Raw genomic sequence first — 25861 nt, 5'->3', positions numbered from 1 at the left:
CTGTGAAAACTAAATTCTGTAAGATCCCTTAGTTTTTAATTGGGGTGTGTTTAAAAGACTCGAATAAGGGGGTGTTTGCTGGTAAATAGAGGTTTTAAATAGCTATATCTCGCTACCTGTTCACTGTAATGAAAATCTATGCACAAGGGAATTTTACTTATTATATAATAAGCTACAATTTAGGAGTCCATAATTTTTTTCGTATCTCCAGTATTTTCGGAGATATTTTGAAGTAAAACGTGACAAATACGAAATTGCAAAAATCAATTGTTCTTTAAATTCCAATTTTTCTAAAATTAGGCCTTTTAAATAGGTCAAACTTCTTGGGTGTATTGATAATACGAATATAAAAGGAATTACAGAAAGGTAAAGACCAATTTTTAATTACTAGGTTAGTTAGGGGGTTGTTTTCACTGATTTTTTTATAGAGAATAGCAGGTACCGACCTTTTTTTGATCATAAGTCTCTTAATTTTCATGCTTCATATTATTATTTTTTGAAAGGTCTAACAGTATACTTGAAAAAAAGATTAAGAATTTAATTTGTGTTACTAAAAGATACATTTTTGATATCTACAGTTTTTTTTTTTGATTAAATGCATATTTTTCGAGGTATTCTCAAAAAACACTCTAAAAAAGTCTATTTTCTCGTCGAAAAACTGTTACTTTCAAGCGCGAATAACTCGAAAAATGTTAGTTTTACGAAGAAAATGTAAAAAACATTTTTTCTTAGAATTACTTATTACATCGATTTACATGGTTAAAATGTAATAAAAAATTCCCGTCCCCGAGATGGGCTGGCAACCACCCCAAGCATTTAGCGTACAGCGGCATGATATAGAAAATGATCCTTGGACTATTCCCTACCTTCTGTGAAAATTTCAAGTAAATCCATGCTGGACGAAAAAATTACGAGCCAAAATGCTTCATTTCCTTGACTATAGAAGGAAAAGAAACAATCAGTAAATGTAACGAATTTAAATACCTGGGTATGAAAATCACGAATGATGGAACACTGGACGGAGCCGTTAAAGAACGAAATACTCAGGGCAGGAAAGCAATTAGGCTCCTAATTCTGGGACAAGCAGATAAACAACCAAAACAAGAAAAAGATCTATAACGCCGTAGTGAAAAGCATTATAACATACAGCTGCGAAGTATGGCATATGAAGGAAAAATCAAAACGAATGTTAGAGGTCACCGAAATGGATTTCTGGAGAAGAGCTGAAGGAAGATCAAGAAGAGAACATGTCACCAATGAATGGATTCGAGAAATAATGAAGGTCACACATACAATAAATGACGAAATCAACGAAATACAACTGCGATGGTTTGGTCACGTACAAAGAATGCATGAAGACAGACTCCCAAAACAAACCATAATAATGTAAAAGTACCAGCTTTTTAAATTCTAAAGTTTAGGGATGGCGGTTATTGAACAAAAAACCCGGTTTTCGGTTATACCGGTTTTTTTATTTACGGTTTAACCAGGCGGTTATAACCGGTCAAAAAACCGGTTGTTCCAAAAACCGGTTTTAGATTTTTTTAATCAAAAGCAAATACTCAATACGTTATAATGTTACATTTATATTGCACTTTAGTTTGCTCAATTTTCCTCCCGAAAAATTCCCCAACCAATTCAACAAATAAAAATTTTCCCAGGCGCTTTCAAATTACCCTAAAAATGGGCGAAAGTACCCCAATCTCTGATTCGTCGCTCGTTGTAGACGGCGTTGACGTATATTTCGTTGTCAATAATTGGGATATTCCCAAAAGTGATGTTTAAAAAAATATCCAAATGACTTATATTTTACTTAAAAATAAATTCGATAAACCAATTCATTATTTACTTCTCTATTGCCATCAAAAAATTTCAGTAGGTTATATTTTTTAATACGTTGTATAATACCTACCTTTTATTTTCTAAGAATTATTTATTGTTTAAAAATTACTTAATGGAGACACCTAATCGTATTTCGGTATTCACATTTCATACATAACAGGAGTCTCAAGTACTCAAGTAGTATAAACAATTTTTTAGATGATGGTTGAAATATGGATTTCAAGCAGATCACTTACTTTTTTATGTAAATAACTATTCCCAAAATTGTTTCATAAAAGCTGATGTGACACTTTCGTCCAGTTCTGTATTAGTAAATAAAAGTTGAATTATGCTTGTTTTGGGTTAATTACTTCGCATATTACACTAGTCAACAAATAAACAAAAAAAAGTTGCGACTGATGTTAAAATGGCTGTACCGGGGAGTTTAAAGTATCCTGAATGCGAATTCAGACACTAAAATTTTCCACCACGTATATATTTTGAGTTATCTTCTTCTTAAGGTGCCGTGCATTTCTGAGTAGGCGTCCACGTAACATTGTTTTGTCAGTTGAAATGTTAGATTTTGAGCTACAGAATGCATCAAATATTGCTGTTTATTATAAAAATTGTTAATATACTATATACACATAAGTTCAGAACTAGAAACAAAAACTATATAAAAGTCTTTTGTACACAATTTTGTGCATATTAAAATTTTCCCATAACACTATTTGGATTAACACAAACACACATTTTATTCTGTATAGTAAAAAACTAAGATAGCTCCTGGTTACGGCTCCTAAATATTATAAGTTGTACTGGCTAGCAAATTTCATTAAAAAAAAATCCATTATTGTAATCTAGAACCTAGAGTTAAGCATGTCCTTTGGACAAGTGAAGGTCTCGAACTTCGGCTTGTTGGATGCAATAAGATGTTTTCTTCGTCGCTTTCGGGAAAATAAGAATCATTCTTTTCTGATACATTATCAGGTTCACTTTTATCGCCATACATTTCCAAATCTTCCTCCCAATTTTCCGGGGGTCCTAGAACTGGTAAATCTTTTCCATGGAAAACCGGTTTTATTGGTGAGATAATATCTGGTATTCAATTTTATGCTTGCTCTTCCTTGAAAACCCAGACACTTTTGTCATGTAGAAGTAGAAGTAACAGTCGCTAAGGCCGATGCCACATTATGCGTTTTGACCGGATGCGTTGAAAACGCATCCGTTTCCAACGCAACCGGATCGACCTGTCACACTATGCGTTTAGTCTGGTGCAGTTTGTAAGCGCGTACCGATGACTCAAAACGCATCCGTTTCCAACGCAACCGGACCGATCTGTCACACTATGCGTTTTCACCGGATGCGGCGGAAACGCATCCGGTCAAAACGCATAATGTGGCGTCGGCCTAAGACGGTTTAGAACTACTATGTATATAAGTTTAAATGTATAGGTTTACTGTTTAAGGATTACCTTTGGTTTAATCTTTATTTAAATGTTAATGTGTTATTCGTAGACATTAGAAGTCCCGGTGTTGTCAAATTATGCACAATTTTTAGGAAAAACGTTAATTTGGTAACATAACGCCCCGATATATTACAAATAAGTGTTTTAAAACAATTTTAGTAAAATATTCATAACTTAAAAATCGTAACTCATTTTTTTTGAAAAAATCATAACTCAAAAATCTTACGTGTTAGGAACTTTTTATCATCATAATCATATTCAGAGAGCAAAAATTAACAAAAGACAGTATTTTGCATTCGAGTCGCAAATTTGTTGTAAACTAGTGTTATTTATAATACATAGTATGATTGAGATCGAAAATAGATATATAGAAAAAATTAAAAAAATAGAAAAATAAATAAATAAATATTCATTTCATACACTTTATTTTTCTCTAAATTAATTTTTTTTCCACAGGGTTTTCACCGAAAAACCGAATAATAAACCGGTTTTAGGTTATAACCGGTAGGTTTTTCCCATCCCTAAGTCGAATAATTTAGTTTGCTTGCAGTCAATACTAACAAAGTTATTCAAATTGTTTATAAGCCAAAAATGACTCTACTTCACTAAAATATTTTCGGAATGCTAAAAATGAATTTTTATTATTTTTTTAAAAACTTTGAAAACATAAGTATTCTTTTTTCATGTGGTTTCCACAAAATTGCTGTATCATTATTATTTTATGAAGAAAAGCATGCTTCATCATTGCAAAGAAAAGGCTTTTTTTTGATAAACAAATTGAATAAAATGTAAACTAATTGACGAATCGCCTTGAAATTTTTTGTGTATTATCTGGACTGGACATGGACTGTTTGACTCAATTTTTCATGTAATATCAGTCTTAAGTTTATTTTTGCAAAAGTTATAGCAAATGTTTTATTTTCGAAATTTAAGTTTTATTTTGCAATCTCCGAAGCAACAAATGATCGTACCAAAATTCAAAAACTGCCATTTAAACCTTTGTTCATCTACTAAAAATGAATACTCTATCTAGGTGAGATATTTAATTACCTATTTTTACCTGTAGCGATTTAAACAATAAAACTGCCATTTTGACCCTTATTTGTTATTAACTAAAATTATCGTCCGAACTGTAACGGGCATTTTTGTATTTATAATGTAATAGGTATATAGTATCCAAAAAATCCATTTGCAACCTGGCTGGTCAAGTGTTCCGAACGTATATTTTTGCCTTATTTCCCTGAAGTACAATGTGTCTCCGGTTATCCATTTATTTTCTCTTTTTTTCTGTCTTGATTGGAATTCCTTGGATTATAAAATCGTATCATTCAGTTCTTTTTCCATTTTTGTCTTCCCGACTTGCTTTGCGTGATTCCCTTGTTTAATTTCCTCTATTTCCTTTTTTAATTCTCCAAGCTCTTTCCTGTATTCTCTTTGGTCTTCCTTTAGCTCCTTGGCCTCTGTCGTTAATTTTTGTGTTTCACTAGTTAATTCCATTATCATATCGATCAGTTTATCTAGTTATAATCATCTGTCTCCATTTAGCCCTGTTTTTAAAGACTGTGTTATTTTATCTGCTTTATTTTTTAAAATATTATTTTCTATATCATTACATAAAAAATACATTGAGTGTATTAAATAAGTAAGGAATGTTTTATACATTTTTATTATTTTCCAGACACTTTTGCACCTGTTAGTTAAACAATAGTATATTATGCAACGAGCATTTAATGATGGTCATTATGAAGCGAGTATGAGGGATACAAAACAAGCCGTATGCGGCGAGTTTCGTATAGAGTACGAACTTCATAATGATAATTAAATGCAAGTTGTATACACTATTTTTTCTATGATCATTTACAACAAAAATATATTCAAATTTATTAATTTTGTAACGCAAACAAATTAAGTAGTTTGTCAGTTTGACAGTTTGTTTACATATTGAGAATTGTCAAAGCGTATGTATTTGACTCGCCATTGATCACTGCGCGTGTACCACCTTTATCGCGAATGCCATATCGCGCTTCTATTGGTTAAAAATCTGTATCTTAATAAAAATCTGCATCATAATGTAGTTCATTATGATACAGGTAGTGACATCATAATAATTGATATATTATAGTAAGAGAATAGAAAAATTATATTATTAAAAATATCGTAATAAAGAATTATACCTATCTATCTATAAGCGAGGTTCCTACAGCCTCTGCTGCTTCTCGCATTTTGACCGCCATTTTTTTCTGTCCATCCATTCATCTTCTTTGATGGCTCTATCTCTCATGATGTGCTGTACATTTTCTTCCCAGGTAACTGAAGGCCTTCCCCTACTTCTTCTTTGTTGTGGTATGTAATTTAAAGCTTTCTTTGGCCATTTATCTTCATTCATTCGCTTGACGTGACCATACCACACTAGTTGTCTCGTTTCAATTCTATCTACACCGGAATATACAGTTTTTGTCCTCCTTCTAATATCTTCATTCCTGATGTGATCTTTTTTGGATATACCACACGCTCTCCTTAGATAATCCGTTTCTACTACCTACTTCTATTATTTTTCTATCTTTTTTCGTGATCTGCCAAACTTCTGCCCCATAAGTCATAATAGGCTCTACCAAGGTACGATAGATTGTCGTTTTTTGTCTTATCTCTTTAGACCATAGTAGAGACTTAGAATGATTACAGCTATTTGGTCCTGCTGTGTTGTTTTTGATGTCTCTTTTGGTAGTGCCTTCTTTAGATATAGAACCAAGATATTTATATTCTTTAAATGTATTTGTGGTCCTAATTTCTAAATCTGGATCTTCTAATAAAGAATTAATAATTAAATTTTAACACTTCTATAATATGTTACAATTGAGCAATTAGACCAGCAGTTTCGGCAACTGGTTATGATAAATTCATCAATTTTAATGAACATACTTTTTATTTTTTTTATTTTTGCAGTAAAAAAATACATTGTTAATTATACAAAAAGAATATCATTAATCTGTTACAACAATAATTGTTTTAACATACTACAATAACCAATTATAAAAATATCCGAAGTCTAAATACCAACATTTGAGGTGGCAACAGCGCAGTAGAAGCCATGAGGACATAAAATGAAATATACGGAGTCCGCGACAACCTTAAACTGAATAAATATATATTTGGACGTCATCAAAACCGTTAAAGTGATTTTAGATATACATCAAGCAAACGTGGCGCGCCTGACGGCAACTGCTCCAAGTAATGTGTATATTATTATACAGATAACGTGTCTGAGGACATCCGGCCAATATTTTGTTCAGGCATTGTAGGAAGTGGTACCTTTCACTTGCGATAAATTTTAGAGAAAATCCTCGTGGCAACCGTATATCGGAGTCCACGAAGACCTGGACGCCACGAGAGACTACAGTTTAACATGGGGGGACGTCATGAGAGGCTAAAAATAAATATATATATATATATATATATATATATATATATATATATAAAAAACAAAATATGCACAAGATGGAATGCAACCATAGACACGTGTTTCTGACTTATTAGTCGTCATCAGTATGATATAGCTAAACAGGAGCAATGCAACCAATTTGTGGCTATAATGTTAGAAGACCCTCAGGATTCGAGAGCAACAACTAACAAATCCACGGAGGAAGCTACAGCTACCTGAGCCAAGGAATGCCAAACGTTTAGAACGTTTTATACAATCAAACAAGGAGAGGTTAGCGCGAGTTAATAAATATCGGCATGGCTATTATAGCCACAAATTGGTTGCATTGCTCCTGTTTAGCTATATCATACTGATGACGACTAATAAGTCAGAAACACGTGTCTATGGTTGCATTCCATCTTGTGCATATTTTGTTTTTCATACTTATTGCGAGCCATGCCGATATTTATTAACTCGCGCTAACCTCTCCTTGTTATATATATATATATATATATATATATATATATATATATATATATATATATATATATATATATATATATATATATATCATAAAGGAGTACGACCGTCAATTCCAATATAACAAAGGAGCACTCGTAAGTGTAGGGTTTTATCGGTCAAGTGGGTGAAAAAAGAGACAAAGAATTCAGCTACTTCATCTATTTATTGAAGACGTTTCGTCTACTGCTCAGTAGACATCATCAGTTCATCTACAAAAAGAGTGGTATAAGAGACAACATCCAAAAGAGAGGTAAAAAAGCACTAGCGTTACCTTAAAAAGACATGTAGCAAAAGATAAGATGTACATAGTAAAAAAACCTTATCCATGAACCAACGTAATGTAAAAGTATATAACATTTAAGTGTATAGTTAATATTTAAAAAACTTTAGTACAGCCAAAGACAAGACCATGTGGTAACAGTCACATATAAAAAACAAGTGGAAAAAAGCCGGCTTGCTTTTTTGAAGTCAAGAATGAACCAAGAAAAAACCAGATTCACTTCCAAAAACTTAGTAGTATTTAAGCATACTTCATTTTAACTTTAGGTAACATCATTAAATGAGTAGAATGCTAATATGCAACTTTGAAAATTTAAAGTCAAATAGTTACCAGCAGGTCATCCTAGCCCAACGGACACACAAAAGAAAATGGAGTTTGAATTATCAGGTGTAAACTTACATCTCGCCAAGAGGCAGGCAATCTTTAAAAAATTATAACAAAGAGTGACTGACAACTGCAGTGCAGCGCGGTAAAATTTAAATTGATGTAATTAAAACAGTTATAAAAGTGTTTAAAAAGTGAAAGTAATATCAAGAAAAAATCAAGGGATGTACCTTATACCTCGTAGACAAGAATCACAGTTTATTTTAAACAAGTGAGGGCACTTCACACAATTATATGGAAAAGTGCCTACGTTAGTACTGGTAATCCAGTTAACTAACTAATATATAAGATAGTACAACAGTATAACTCCCATATATCGCAGCTCAAAAAGCAAGAAAAAAATATGCAATAATTTAAGAAAATTTATAAATCAGTTTAGCAAATTGTAATTTATAATTAATATCAATAATGCAAAATTTTATCCTATGGAAAATTTTAAATTGTTCAATCTATTAAGTAAACTGTTATTATCAAAAAAAGTGGGAAAAGCTTGAAAAAACCACCAAAAACTTTTTTACAATAAAATAATTTAAGTGAATAACATCGACTGATTCCGCAAGATCAATATTAAACAAGTGGAAAAAGCCTGAAAACCACAAAACTTTTTTACAATATAATAATTTGAGTGTAATAATACCAACTAATTCTGCAAAATCAATGCATGGTATATTTGACTCAAGTTACTGATGTCAGTTCTCTTGTTAAGTACATTAGAGGTTTTTAATATGAAACACATCCCTAAGAACTGTCTTTTCGACAGGTTGCGTTCATTGCAAAGGATCTTGGCTTCATCAAAGTCCACCTTATGTTTTGTATCTATTGCATGTTGGGCTAAGGCACAAGTTGGTTTTTTCAAATTGATATCACTACGGTGTGAAATTAAACGTGATTTTAAAGCTCGCTTTGTCTGCCCTACATAACATGCGTCACATTCAGCACAAGGTATGTGGTAGACCACATTAACTTGTTCCAAAGGGGACAAGGGTGTTTTAGTCTTAGAGAACAAATTTCTGACTGTTCTTGCGTTCTTAATTGCAATCTTAACAGGAATATTATTATTTTTATATAGTTTAATAAGTTTATCAGTAACCTGAGGAAAATAAGGAAGTGAAGAAAACTGGGAAACAGGAGTCCCAAGATTAGTAGTAGGCAGAATTGTGATGTTAACAGTATTATTCGATATTGATCTAAGTTGGTCACCATTGGGTATGTCGTTCAGAGAAGAACCGTAGCTTTGGGAAAAAAGAAATTTATTGATAAGGGAGGAAGGGTAGGAATTATCTACCAATATACTTCTGAGTAGCAGAAGGGATTCCCTTCGATTAACCGGATGTGTCAGCCTATGTAGCCTACAGCTTAAAGCTTTAATAAGATTTATTTTATATTTAAAAGGATGACAAGAATGGTAGTTGAGAAACCTATTAGAGGCCATTGGTTTCCTATACCAACTTGTACAAAGTGTGTTATCTCCACTTCTAGTGACACGCATGTCCAAGAAGGGGATACTATGGTTGTTGGGGTCCTCGAGTTCACATGTGAACTGCAAATGAGGATCAAACCCATTGAAGATGGACAAGGTGGCCTGAGTCTTGTCTGGTGGTAAGGCTAGTAATAGGTCATCCACATAACGTTTAACAAAAGGAACTTGAAAATCTAAATAACCCAGACGGTCAGAAACTAAATCATCCAAAACATAATTCACTAGGATGGGTGAAATCGAGGAACCCATTGGTGTCCCAAAAATTTGTAAATAAAATTTGTCGTTGAAGACCAAAAAATTAGTGTCAAACACTAATTGGAGCAATTCTGCAAACACTTCCCAGGAAACTGGAGAATTAGGTTGGATAATATTCCAATGATTTCTTAGTGAAGTAAGGACACTAGCTAGGGGAAGGTTAGTAAAAAGTGAAACTACATCAAAACTCACCAAAATATAACCATGTGGTAGCTTAAAGTCATTAATAAATTCACTAAATTGAAAAGAGTCAACAATGTTGTAATCATTATTGTAATTATAAGATTTTGACAAGATATCAGTCAAAAATTTTGCAATATGTATGTTAGGTGAATTAATTGAGGAAACAATAGGCCTCATGCTCAATGTGGGCTTGTGAATTTTGGGCAGACAATAAAATCTTGGAGCATAACCATCATAATTATGTAATGACTTAGCTAAAGTTTGATCTATGATCTTAATATTTTTTAAGTGAGTAATGAATTTATTAATTTTGTTAGAAAATTTTGAACAGGGGTTTGAAGTAAGAGGTTGGTAGTACCTAACGTCATCTAACAATGATTGACTGAGGCTGATATATTGATCTTTATCCATAAGAACAGTGGCATTGCCTTTGTCACTGGTGAGAACGAGAAGATTAGGGTGGGTTTTTAAAAACGATACCGTTTCCCTATAAATCTTATCAATTTCAGATATGGATTGCCTAGGGCGGTTGGTATAATTCAACAGAATGTTATTAGAAGATGACCTTAGGGAAAGAAGATCAGCATTGTCTGCATGAGACAATATATTTTCTACATCTGCAAGGGTCCTACTGATTGAATAATCTTTGAAGGTAGGTTCCAGACCAAATTATTAAAGCTATTATCTTTGGGCCCTAAATTTGGTCTGGAACCTACCTTCAAAGATTATTCAATCAGTAGGACCCTTGCAGATGTAGAAAATATATTGTCTCATGCAGACAATGCTGATCTTCTTTCCCTAAGGTCATCTTCTAATAACATTCTGTTGAATTATACCAACCGCCCTAGGCAATCCATATCTGAAATTGATAAGATTTATAGGGAAACGGTATCGTTTTTAAAAACCCACCCTAATCTTCTCGTTCTCACCAGTGACAAAGGCAATGTCACTGTTCTTATGGATAAAGATCAATATATCAGCCTCAGTCAATCATTGTTAGATGACGTTAGGTACTACCAACCTCTTACTTCAAACCCCTGTTCAAAATTTTCTAACAAAATTAATAAATTCATTACTCACTTAAAAAATATTAAGATCATAGATCAAACTTTAGCTAAGTCATTACATAATTATGATGGTTATGCTCCAAGATTTTATTGTCTGCCCAAAATTCACAAGCCCACATTGAGCATGAGGCCTATTGTTTCCTCAATTAATTCACCTAACATACATATTGCAAAATTTTTGACTGATATCTTGTCAAAATCTTATAATTACAATAATGATTACAACATTGTTGACTCTTTTCAATTTAGTGAATTTATTAATGACTTTAAGCTACCACATGGTTATATTTTGGTGAGTTTTGATGTAGTTTCACTTTTTACTAACCTTCCCCTAGCTAGTGTCCTTACTTCACTAAGAAATCATTGGAATATTATCCAACCTAATTCTCCAGTTTCCTGGGAAGTGTTTGCAGAATTGCTCCAATTAGTGTTTGACACTAATTTTTTGGTCTTCAACGACAAATTTTATTTACAAATTTTTGGGACACCAATGGGTTCCTCGATTTCACCCATCCTAGTGAATTATGTTTTGGATGATTTAGTTTCTGACCGTCTGGGTTATTTAGATTTTCAAGTTCCTTTTGTTAAACGTTATGTGGATGACCTATTACTAGCCTTACCACCAGACAAGACTCAGGCCACCTTGTCCATCTTCAATGGGTTTGATCCTCATTTGCAGTTCACATGTGAACTCGAGGACCCCAACAACCATAGTATCCCCTTCTTGGACATGCGTGTCACTAGAAGTGGAGATAACACACTTTGTACAAGTTGGTATAGGAAACCAATGGCCTCTAATAGGTTTCTCAACTACCATTCTTGTCATCCTTTTAAATATAAAATAAATCTTATTAAAGCTTTAAGCTGTAGGCTACATAGGTTGACACATCCGGTTAATCGAAGGGAATCCCTTCTGCTACTCAGAAGTATATTGGTAGATAATTCCTACCCTTCCTCCCTTATCAATAAATTTCTTTTTTCCCAAAGCTACGGTTCTTCTCTGAACGACATACCCAATGGTGACCAACTTAGATCAATATCGAATAATACTGTTAACATCACAATTCTGCCTACTACTAATCTTGGGACTCCTGTTTCCCAGTTTTCTTCACTTCCTTATTTTCCTCAGGTTACTGATAAACTTATTAAACTATATAAAAATAATAATATTCCTGTTAAGATTGCAATTAAGAACGCAAGAACAGTCAGAAATTTGTTCTCTAAGACTAAAACACCCTTGTCCCCTTTGGAACAAGTTAATGTGGTCTACCACATACCTTGTGCTGAATGTGACGCATGTTATGTAGGGCAGACAAAGCGAGCTTTAAAATCACGTTTAATTTCACACCGTAGTGATATCAATTTGAAAAAACCAACTTGTGCCTTAGCCCAACATGCAATAGATACAAAACATAAGGTGGACTTTGATGAAGCCAAGATCCTTTGCAATGAACGCAACCTGTCGAAAAGACAGTTCTTAGAGATGTGTTTCATATTAAAAACCTCTAATGTACTTAACAAGAGAACGGACATCAGTAACTTGAGTCAAATATACCATGCATTGATTTTGCAGAATTAGTTGGTATTATTACACTCAAATTATTATATTGTAAAAAAGTTTTGTGGTTTTCAGGCTTTTTCCACTTGTTTAATATTGATCTTGCGGAATCAGTCGATGTTATTCACTTAAATTATTTTATTGTAAAAAAGTTTTTGGTGGTTTTTTCAAGCTTTTCCCACTTTTTTTGATAATAACAGTTTACTTAATAGATTGAACAATTTAAAATTTTCCATAGGATAAAATTTTGCATTATTGATATTAATTATAAATTACAATTTGCTAAACTGATTTATAAATTTTCTTAAATTATTGCATATTTTTTTCTTGCTTTTTGAGCTGCGATATATGGGAGTTATACTGTTGTACTATCTTATATATTAGTTAGTTAACTGGATTACCAGTACTAACGTAGGCACTTTTCCATATAATTGTGTGAAGTGCCCTCACTTGTTCAAAATAAACTGTGATTCTTGTCTACGAGGTATAAGGTACATCCCTTGATTTTTTCTTGATATTACTTTCACTTTTTAAACACTTTTATAACTGTTTTAATTACATCAATTTAAATTTTACCGCGCTGCACTGCAGTTGTCAGTCACTCTTTGTTATAATTTTTTAAAGGTTGCCTGCCTCTTGGCGAGATGTAAGTTTACACCTGATAATTCAAACTCCATTTTCTTTTGTGTGTCCGTTGGGCTAGGATGACCTGCTGGTAACTATTTGACTTTAAATTTTCAAAGTTGCATATTAGCATTCTACTCATTTAATGATGTTACCTAAAGTTAAAATGAAGTATGCTTAAATACTACTAAGTTTTTGGAAGTGAATCTGGTTTTTTCTTGGTTCATTCTTGACTTCAAAAAAGCAAGCCGGCTTTTTTCCACTTGTTTTTTATATGACTGTTACCACATGGTCTTGTCTTTGGCTGTACTAAAGTTTTTTAAATATTAACTATACACTTAAATGTTATATACTTTTACATTACGTTGGTTCATGGATAAGGTTTTTTTACTATGTACATCTTATCTTTTGCTACATGTCTTTTTAAGGTAACGCTAGTGCTTTTTTACCTCTCTTTTGGATGTTGTCTCTTATACCACTCTTTTTGTAGATGAACTGATGATGTCTACTGAGCAGTAGACGAAACGTCTTCAATAAATAGATGAAGTAGCTGAATTCTTTGTCTCTTTTTTCACCCACTTGACCGATAAAACCCTACACTTACGAGTGCTCCTTTGTTATATATATATATATATATATATATATATATATATATATATGTAAAATATTATACGGGAAATAAATATTCTACCTTCGTCTGTGCTGCCATCTTGGGAACGTTTTCGCTGTCTACAGCTCATCAGCCAAGCTCTCAGAACAGACGAAGATGCAGAATATTTCCTCCGTATACCCGAGGCCGTAAGACAGCCATGCAGTCCTTATGGGACTAGCGCAATCTGAGTTAGTTAGAAGCAACCTAATGCTAACCAAATTATTAAAGCTATTATCTTTGGGCCCTAAATTTGGTCTGGAACCTACCTTCAAAGATTATTCAATCAGTAGGACCCTTGCAGATGTAGAAAATATATTGTCTCATGCAGACAATGCTGATCTTCTTTCCCTAAGGTCATCTTCTAATAACATTCTGTTGAATTATACCAACCGCCCTAGGCAATCCATATCTGAAATTGATAAGATTTATAGGGAAACGGTATCGTTTTTAAAAACCCACCCTAATCTTCTCGTTCTCACCAGTGACAAAGGCAATCCCACTGTTCTTATGGATAAAGATCAATATATCAGCCTCAGTCAATCATTGTTAGATGACGTTAGGTACTACCAACCTCTTACTTCAAACCCCTGTTCAAAATTTTCTAACAAAATTAATAAATTCATTACTCACTTAAAAAATATTAAGATCATAGATCAAACTTTAGCTAAGTCATTACATAATTATGATGGTTATGCTCCAAGATTTTATTGTCTGCCCAAAATTCACAAGCCCACATTGAGCATGAGGCCTATTGTTTCCTCAATTAATTCACCTAACATACATATTGCAAAATTTTTGACTGATATCTTGTCAAAATCTTATAATTACAATAATGATTACAACATTGTTGACTCTTTTCAATTTAGTGAATTTATTAATGACTTTAAGCTACCACATGGTTATATTTTGGTGAGTTTTGATGTAGTTTCACTTTTTACTAACCTTCCCCTAGCTAGTGTCCTTACTTCACTAAGAAATCATTGGAATATTATCCAACCTAATTCTCCAGTTTCCTGGGAAGTGTTTGCAGAATTGCTCCAATTAGTGTTTGACACTAATTTTTTGGACTTCAACGACAAATTTTATTTACAAATTTTTGGGACACCAATGGGTTCCTCGATTTCACCCATCCTAGTGAATTATGTTTTGGATGATTTAGTTTCTGACCGTCTGGGTTATTTAGATTTTCAAGTTCCTTTTGTTAAACGTTATGTGGATGACCTATTACTAGCCTTACCACCAGACAAGACTCAGGCCACCTTGTCCATCTTCAATGGGTTTGATCCTCATTTGCAGTTCACATGTGAACTCGAGGACCCCAACAACCATAGTATCCCCTTCTTGGACATGCGTGTCACTAGAAGTGGAGATAACACACTTTGTACAAGTTGGTATAGGAAACCAATGGCCTCTAATAGGTTTCTCAACTACCATTCTTGTCATCCTTTTAAATATAAAATAAATCTTATTAAAGCTTTAAGCTGTAGGCTACATAGGTTGACACATCCGGTTAATCGAAGGGAATCCCTTCTGCTACTCAGAAGTATATTGGTAGATAATTCCTACCCTTCCTCCCTTATCAATAAATTTCTTTTTTCCCAAAGCTACGGTTCTTCTCTGAACGACATACCCAATGGTGACCAACTTAGATCAATATCGAATAATACTGTTAACATCACAATTCTGCCTACTACTAATCTTGGGACTCCTGTTTCTCAGTTTTCTTCACTTCCTTATTTTCCTCAGGTTACTGATAAACTTATTAAACTATATAAAAATAATAATATTCCTGTTAAGATTGCAATTAAGAACGCAAGAACAGTCAGAAATTTGTTCTCTAAGACTAAAACACCCTTGTCCCCTTTGGAACAAGTTAATGTGGTCTACCACATACCTTGTGCTGAATGTGACGCATGTTATGTAGGGCAGACAAAGCGAGCTTTAAAATCACGTTTAATTTCACACCGTAGTGATATCAATTTGAAAAAACCAACTTGTGCCTTAGCCCAACATGCAATAGATACAAAACATAAGGTGGACTTTGATGAAGCCAAGATCCTTTGCAATGAACGCAACCTGTCGAAAAGACAGTTCTTAGAGATGTGTTTCATATTAAAAACCTCTAATGTACTTAACAAGAGAACTGACATCAGTAACTTGAGTCAAATATACCATGCATTGATTTTGCAGAATTAGTTGGTATTATTACACTCAAATTATTATATTGTAAAAAAGTTTTGTGGTTTTCAGGCTTTTTCCACTTGTTTAATATTGATCTTGCGGAATCAGTCGATGTTATTCACTTAAATTATTTTATTGTAAAAAAGTTTTTGGTGGTTTTTTCAAGCTTTTCCCACTTTTTTTGATAATAACAGTTTACTTAATAGATTGAACAATTTAAAATTTTCCATAGGATAAAATTTTGCATTATTGATATTAATTATAAATTACAATTTGCTAAACTGATTTATAAATTTTCTTAAATTATTGCATATTTTTTTCTTGCTTTTTGAGCTGCGATATATGGGAGTTATACTGTTGTACTATCTTATATATTAGTTAGTTAACTGGATTACCAGTACTAACGTAGGCACTTTTCCATATAATTGTGTGAAGTGCCCTCACTTGTTTAAAATAAACTGTGATTCTTGTCTACGAGGTATAAGGTACATCCCTTGATTTTTTCTTGATATTACTTTCACTTTTTAAACACTTTTATAACTGTTTTAATTACATCAATTTAAATTTTACCGCGCTGCACTGCAGTTGTCAGTCACTCTTTGTTATAATTTTTTAAAGGTTGCCTGCCTCTTGGCGAGATGTAAGTTTACACCTGATAATTCAAACTCCATTTTCTTTTGTGTGTCCGTTGGGCTAGGATGACCTGCTGGTAACTATTTGACTTTAAATTTTCAAAGTTGCATATTAGCATTCTACTCATTTAATGATGTTACCTAAAGTTAAAATGAAGTATGCTTAAATACTACTAAGTTTTTGGAAGTGAATCTGGTTTTTTCTTGGTTCATTCTTGACTTCAAAAAAGCAAGCCGGCTTTTTTCCACTTGTTTTTTATATGACTGTTACCACATGGTCTTGTCTTTGGCTGTACTAAAGTTTTTTAAATATTAACTATACACTTAAATGTTATATACTTTTACATTACGGTGGTTCATGGATAAGGTTTTTTTACTATGTACATCTTATCTTTTGCTACATGTCTTTTTAAGGTAACGCTAGTGCTTTTTTACCCAAGCTCTCAGAACAGACGAAGATGCAGAATATTTCCTCCGTATACCCGAGGCCGTAAGACAGCCATGCAGTCCTTATGGGACTAGCGCAATCTGAGTTAGTTAGAAGCAACCTACCTTGCTCGTTTCGGTACGAAACCGATCTGTGCCGATATATATATATATATATATATATATATATATATATATATATATATATATATATATATTGTTATGATCTGCTTCTTATTAATTTTATATTAATTATTATTTATTTGATTAATTATTTAATTGTCGCAAATCATACATAAAAATTGAATAAAAAATCTCAGGGTGCCTTTTTTATACTATTAAAAAAAATCCAAATTATCTCACGTTATACTTATCTTCTCTCGTGGGTTCAGTATCTCTGAGTTGATCCTAATCGGGATAAAAATAGGGAAAAGAAATAAAGCAAAATATTAAAATAAAAATACAGAATTGTCTTTTATTTATCAAAATCAATACTCTGAAATCTATCGAATCTAAAAACCTGTGGACACAGATGTCCGAATGAAATTTTTACCACTTAAATTTATTATAGTTAAAAAAAAACAATTTATCGGTTTGTTCCCGATGACTTTGGTAAAACAAACTAAACAAAACAAATTTATGTATTCGCAAGATTACCTATATTTACTATTTACTTTTTGAAATATTGGAATTTTAATTCATATGCTTTTTACTCAAAAATCTAGTTTCCGAACATAAAAATCTCTTTCACATAAATTGACTGACCTTTTGCTTCACTCACTCTGATGTCTTCTCGTGACCCAAAACAGCTCTCCCTCGTTGACTATGTTAAAGGCTACTCATCAAAGCCCTCTCCTTTGTCCAGCTTCAAAACTATCAGCATACCAGCACCAATTCTCCAACAAGCCGGGCCTCTTTTGACACGTACTCGATTCAAACAAAACTCCAAAAATTCTCTGCTCTCCTTCTCACAATAATACAGAATCAAAGAGGTATTTCGTCTCAATTTGATCTGTCTCTCGTTCCACTTTTCAACACTATTCTCCACTATCAAACAGCCACTGGTATCTGCTAACTATCTATCCACTAACACGTCGAAACCGCTCCTCAGCGATGCCAAAAACGTAATGCTTTCCTTTTCAAACTCTCTCAATCATTCTAACTACTTTTCCCCTTCCACAATGCCAAGCATCAGAAACCTCGACTTTTCCATTCGACAAACAAAACAGTCATTTTCAAAATTATTCCGACAATCCTAATTACTTTCGGAGAAACTCTCCAACATATACTCGTGTTGAAATAAAGATATTAAAATTCCAACTTTCTTTTCAATTATCAATTTCGAGAAATTTATAATTACCTATACCCTAAACAATCTTTTTCCATTTTAAATCTAAATACATCGTTATTTTCACTTTAATTATTCACAAAAGTTTTTAATGGTTCATCGGAAAGCTCATTAAAAGAGAAATCTACTTACATCCAAACTACATTCTAAGAAATATCTACAGCTCAATATACAGGGTGTACGAAATTTATGTGCCCGCGTTATTTAAAAAAAAATTTAATTTAATTTTTATTTTGCTTTTGATTGATAAAATGCAAAGACAATAATATATATATATATATATATATATATATATATATATATATATATATATATATATATATATATATATATAGATATATATATATATATTTTGTTTTTATTACTTGTCACGATTTCTTACGAAAGGAAAAGATCTCATTAATAAACGAAAATATGTGGTTCATTATTGTCTACATCAATGAGTGAATTTTTAGTTATTTTGGTTAGTAGGAAAGAGAAAAAAACCCTTTCGAGTTTTTTACACGGTTTTTGGGGGAGTTGTTACGGTTGAAAGGTCTTTTTCTCAAAGTTCTTGTATAATTCATAATGAATATCAAATTTTGATAAGATGTATAACAAGTTGTATAGCTATTAGGCCTATTTAACCTTTAAATAGTTACGAAAATAGTAAATACTACATTTTATTTTGATTGGACTAAGTTCAAGGTTTCTGTCAGGTGCGAAATAGATAATTAATCTTAAGTCTGGTCTTCATTGATTGCTTAAAGTAAAAGCATGGTTTTTTAAGTAAACCGATCAGCCTTCGATCAAAATGTGCATATATTATCACAAATTATATTTTGGATTATTCTAAAGATCACATCAGTTTGTGGAACATCGTATGGACTTAGTTTTCCGATTCCTTGAATCTAGTTTCTGTGAAAGCCTTCGTTAGCCATACATTTTTTTTGTACGAAGGAAAAACCACGTGTTTCCACCGCATAGATTTTCCAGAATTTTGTATAGAGGCTGTGAAAATTATATTTTAAATATTAGTTGGAGACCTTTGTCCGCTGAAGTCGGATATTTATTCCGATTTGATGTTTGCCGAAATACAGTAATGAGGTTGTTGGATGCAACTTTTTCTATTGGTTGTTTGTAAGAATGTTGATGGTGTGAAGACGTTCAAGTTTTGGAACTAAAGGTTAGTGAAATCATTTACATCACTACTTTCGCGTAGAAAAGACAATTCTTTTGTTTTTTTATTTGAGAGACACTTCAATATCTCACTAGTCAATCTGTTCCTAAGATAGATAATATTTTATTACTTCATTAAAGTCATATCAAAATTATTATTCAACAGTTTTATTTTAAAATAATGTAAAGAGCTCTTAGGGAATTTGGGTACTTTAATTGAAACCTCTTCGAGGTGACTTTTATCAAGTGTTTTTCTCTTTCATTTCAAACATTGTAACGATATATTATATTGATGTTTATAATACATAATATTTGTTTTGGTAATAAAGTTATAATATGTATTTACCATTTAATTTATAATTTTCAAATATTTTTGCTGGCGCCCTGTAATTAGATATTCCTAAAATCTACTTTGAATAAATCATTTTAGGCCAGACTAAAATGATTCCTTCTTATGTTTTCTAACCCACCCCAGAGAAGTCTTTAATCTCTATGGTCTGACTTTTATTTGTTTCTGTTTTCTTTAAGTTAACTATAGCTGTTACAGAGAAAGCGTCTTTCTTGGTAACAACCATCTAAAAGGGGTGGATTGGGGATCGTATTTAATGTCATTGGATAGATTCTTAAAAATTATTGAAAACGTGCATTTCAGTTTTTCGATCCGATGTTTAGTTCGCGAAATATTCGACCTTTCCACTACTTTTGGGACACCTTGTGTATATATATACATAATAAACATACGTACAAAATTTATTTCGCCGAAGAGATGACGGTCGCCAAATAAATCCTTTTTCCCCATCTTAAAATAGGTTTTACATTTATTTTAAATTTAAATACTTTTATACAATTTATATACACTTACACATAATATATATATATATAGTGAAACTTCAAGTGTAACATATATATATATATATATATATATATATATATATATATATATATATATAATATATATATATATATATATATATATATATATATATATATATATATATATATATATTGTACTGTAATATAGATTTTTGTACTTACATTTTTCTGATAAATTTACAGCGAAACGAGATCCGTAGCTGAAAAGTAAAGGGGAGGACTTATATACGAAATTTTAGATATTTACCGATCAACGCGAGATCACACACTGATGCCAGCTCTAAAGAGTATTAGTCGAGCGATTGGAGCTCGTGTTGTATTGTATATTTCCCACGATATACAGATATATAGCGGGCTGAGTCAATGACAGCACCAACAGCGTTGTCTCGAATTCTTAATGTAACTTTTAAGTATCGCTTCTTTTGTGTCTTTAACGTCTACGATTTACCTTTCAGAAGGTCCCTTAGTTTTGTTACATACATAAGGGTGTGAAAAAAGAAAAAGAATACTTCACAAATAATAACCATTTAATAATGATAATTATTTGCAATACAATATTTTAAAACTATACATTAATATTCTTAAAAAACACTTACTACGAAACCAAAATGTAATTATTATATTCTTAAATAATACAAATTGTTACAAAATAATTATTTAAATGATTGCTTGTTTTAAAAATACATTACAAGAAAGTAAAAATTTTTATAATTATTATTAAAGTTTAAAAAATAAAATAACTCAATATGTAATTATTATTTGGTAGTTAAAAAATGATTTTAAGTAAAATTATTTAAAAGATAAAAAGAAACACACATAATTTTCAGGGTCAACTTCTAATTGCATGAAAATTTGGATTTAGATTCTACCCATCCCCCATTTCAAAAGTTGAATTTGTGCCGTTGATTGCTTTTACTTGGAGGGTGAAAAAATATACGTTTAAAATAAGTCCGGAAACAGATCTGACTAACTTTAAGCAACTTTTGTTCTATAGAGTTTTTTTAACTTAGGTACTAGGTTAATTCAGTAGTAGGTACTAGAGTCACTTGCGACTAAAAATGTTTACTTTTCAATAAAAAAAACACGTTTTTCGGTGGTTTTTCGCAAATACTTAAAAAGTAAGTATTTTATCGAAAAAATATTCTTAGAAAAAATGTAGCATATAAAAAAAACGAAAAAATGGTATATTCTTAGTCTATAGAACCAGTAAAAGTAAATTTGTAGCTCATAAAAAAGACGATCTTATCCTTCAAATTCCAAATCAAATATTTTAACGTGATACATAGTACCAAAAAATGAAGCTCTTTTCGGGGAAAACCCATTAAAATTTTTTTAAAGTGTTTACAAAAAGGTTTATTATATTTTATAAAAGTTATATACGGGTAGGAAAGACAACGGAACGAATTTTCGAACGTTTAAACAGACGACATCCCAGATTTACCAATTTCTGGACAATTGATCCAAAGGCTAGATTCTAACAACGAAACAGTTGTGGATTTTCAAGTTCTTAATGAGAGTCAGAATGAAAAAACATTAGTGACCTCGAGTATGATGGATTGGAGAATTTGGCTGGTTATATCTGCCATAAATTGAAGGACTCCAGTATTCAATCCGAAGATGTTTCAACGTACACGTGGGTTGATCATTTGAATAAGTGTGGTTTATGTAAACCATCAGACACTCTCTTGTCATATATTAAGTAACTGGAGACAATTTTTCCTTCCACATGAATGGTGATTCCATTTTGGTAACTAAAAATTATTTAGAAAACCTTATGTCCAAAAGTGTAACTGTAGACTGTTCTAACAAAGCGAAAAAGTTATTTTTTAGGTTTCGGATGTACTTCCGAATTAAAGAATTAAACAAGTCTCTTAACAACCTGACATTGCGTAAAAGAAAAATTATGAAAACTGCTACATAGTTGCTGTATGTACGTCTATTTCACATGCACAAAATTTAAATAAAGTGCATGGCATGAAAACTGTAAAACTTATTTTTGTCTTTTCCAAGCCTCTTACTTAAATCTGATGAAATACATTATTTAAAAAGTAAAAAAATTTGTTTTTTTATCAATCCATTAAATTTATGGTTTTATTTTGGGGCTTTTCTTCCCATTGGTAAAAATTATATTTACTAATGTGTATGCCACTAATCAATTTTTGCCAACTAACGAAATATAATAATGTTATTAGATATCGATTATATGAATGTTTTTATTTTCCGGATACCAATATAATCAAGAAACTGGGAACTAATAACTGAAAATCAATTTAAATAAAAGTAAATAGTTTAATAATTTTCCTCTAAACTATAAAAATCACTTAGTTTCTTTTAGTCATAATTCATTCATTTGTACTATTCTCAAATTTCATTCGCGTTCGTATTACGAACGCATAGACGGGACTATGCTTTACTCTGTTGCTGACGTCATGCGCCAATCGGACGAGCTTACGTAACTAGAATATCAGGGTGTGCATATTTCCGGGTCCCGGTGAATTCGTATCTATTTTAATCCCCCATCCTAATTACAGGCCAACTGGCAACTCTGGTGCGCAGTTATTTTTAGATAACCCATTAACTACCGGTGAATTGGTAACTTTCATTTTTTAAGTATTGTTGATAATCTAATATCGGGATTCCAGGTATTTAGCGCTGCACTCCTAGAAAACGGAAAAAATGGCACAGGAAGTGAAACCGATGATGAAACGAAACGCAAAAGAGAAAACTTGGATGATTGTTTTAATAGAAGTAAAATTAAAAAACGGTCACCAAGCAAAGCAGGCAACGAAAACAATGAAGACATGGAAAATGTTAGGATTGCAATAATGAAAGAGCTAATGAATAAAAACGATGAAATGCTTCAGGAAATAAAACAAATAAGGAAAGAATAACAACAAACCAATAAAGAGTTAATGGATGTAAAAGCAGAGAATCAAAAACTAAAAAAAGAAGTAAAACAGCTACATGAAAGAATGGAGCAACTGGAGAAATTTAGCAAAAAGAAAATCTTGATCGTAACTGAGTTGAAAGTAGAAACAAATGATTATAAGAAATTAAAAGAAGAAATGGAAAATTTCATAGCCCAAGAGTTGCAAATACAAATAAAACTAAGAAGTGCAAAAAAATAGGAGAAACAGTATGCGCAATAGAAACAGAAGCCCTCACGGATAAAATGGAAATCCTAAACAAGAATCGTAAACTAAAACAGCATAAAGATCGTATCTATATAAACAACGATTGGACATCCAAAGAAAAAGAAATACAAAAGGAAATAACTAAAATAGTAAAGGACAAAAGAAGCAAAGGTAAGCAAACGAAAATCGGCTACAAGAAATTAATAGTGAATGGCAAAATCTAGATATGGGACGAAGAGAGAGAACAGCTGATAGAAAATTCAAAAAACTAATAAACGAAGAACAGCGGTTGAAATATGATATTGACATGGCAAAAAAAGACTCGGAAATGCAAACGGTTAACGAAAACAAAATAACGCACACAAAATAAAGAAATAATCTCAATAAGAAGAAAAGAACAAAACCCATTAGAATGGGATCTTGGAATATTAGAACCATGCTGGCAGTAGGTAAGATGCAAGAAATAGCTCTTGAAATGAAAAAATACCACCTAGAAATCATAGCCTTACAGGAAATACGATGGAAGAAAGAAGGAAAAATTGAGAAAAAAAATTTTAGCATGTATTATTCGGGAGAAAACAAACAGGGAACGAATGGTACGGCATTTATGGTGAACAAAAAAATGAGGGAAAAAGTGATACAATTCAAAGCAGTTAATGAAAGGATATCTTACATAAGAAAATAAACAAGCCAACATCTCGATAGTCAATTGCTATGCACCCACCGAAGAAGCAAACCAAGAAGATAAAGCAGAATTCTACGACATCCTGGAAGAAACCGGTGAAAATATTCCGAGGAATGACATATTAATAATATTGGGTGATTTTAATGCAAAGATCGGAAAGGAGGACTATAATCGTAATGTAGCTGGCAAAGAAACCATTCATGAAACTACGAATGATAATGGAGGAGAAATCTGCAACCTAGCAGCAGCAACAAACACATATATAGTTAGTACTGGGCATAAACATAAAAAAGAACACAAAATAACATGGATGATACCAGGAAGAATGGATGGAAACCAAATAAATATTCTAATTTCGAAAAAGTGGACACAAATAGTACAAGACGTAAGGTCATATAGAGGGGCAAATGGAGGCACTGACCACATATTGTTGATAGCAAAACTTAAGATGAAAATAATCAAAGCAAATAATCATAAGGAAGGAAAAAGGAGGAAATGGAATATAGCCAATCTGAAAACGCAAGAAACAAAGCAACAATATACAGAACAACTGGAACAGAAATTGGGTCAGTGCGAGCACATAGAAATAGAAGGAGAATGGAAAAACATAAAGAACAGCATAATAGAGACAGCAGAACAAATAATAGGATTCCAAAAAACAAAGAATCGAAAGAATGGTTTGATGAGGAATGTCACCAAAAAAGTCAACTGAAGCACCTCGCAAGAAACAAATGGCTACAAAGTGCCGAACAGGAACAACTGGACCAATATAGAAAAGAAAAACAAGAAGCATTGAAACTCTATAGAAGAAAGAACAACACATGGATCTCTGAACAAATGCAAGAATTAGAAACGAATAATAAAGACAACAAGAAATTGTTCGAATAGATAAAACAACAATAGAGTACCAAAAAATCTGTCACAAAAATAAACAAAAAAGATTGGGAAAAACATTTCACGGACCTATACAAAAACGACAATAAGGCATATTCAGAGGATGAGGATATAAGAGATAACAGAGATGAAGAGGAAGGCGCACCTACTTATCAGGAATTCATGGAGGTATTAAAACAACTAAAAGTAAACAAAACGCCAGGGCCAGATGAAATCAACAACGAACTGATCATCAACGGAGGAGAGGAGCTCACGAAGAGAAATGCACAAGTTAATGGTTACAATTTGGAAGGACGAAAGCATGCCCATAGAATGGAAAAACGAACACATCGCACCAATCTTTAAGAAAGGAGATCCAACTAAGTGCTGCAACTACAGACCAATTATGCTACTAAATACAACGTATAAGATATTGACCACAATTATAAGAAACCGACTAAATCAATACACAGAAAAAATTATAGGACCATACCAACAGGGTTTTAGAAAAGGAAGATCAACAATAAATGCAATACACGTACTGACACAAACAATTGAAAAAAGCTATGAACATGACATAGAATTACACATACTATTCATCGACTTCTAACAGGCCTTCGACAGCATATACAGACAACAATTATTAAAATAAATGAAAAAAATGGAGATACCGGCAAAATTAATAAGACTATCTAGAATGACAATAAAAGACTTAACAGCAAAAGTTAAAACAAATGAGGGCGATACAAATGACATCAAAATAGAACTTGAAGTAAGACAAGGAGACAGTCTGTCAACGACAAACGACACTATTTAATATCGCTCTAGAAGGAGTAATT

Source organism: Diabrotica virgifera, chromosome 7 (genome assembly GCF_917563875.1).
Source record: "Diabrotica virgifera virgifera chromosome 7, PGI_DIABVI_V3a".
Taxonomy (NCBI): Eukaryota; Metazoa; Arthropoda; class Insecta; order Coleoptera; family Chrysomelidae; genus Diabrotica; species Diabrotica virgifera.
The sequence above is the reverse complement of the archived record's forward strand: the minus strand, read 5'-3'. Positions refer to the sequence as shown.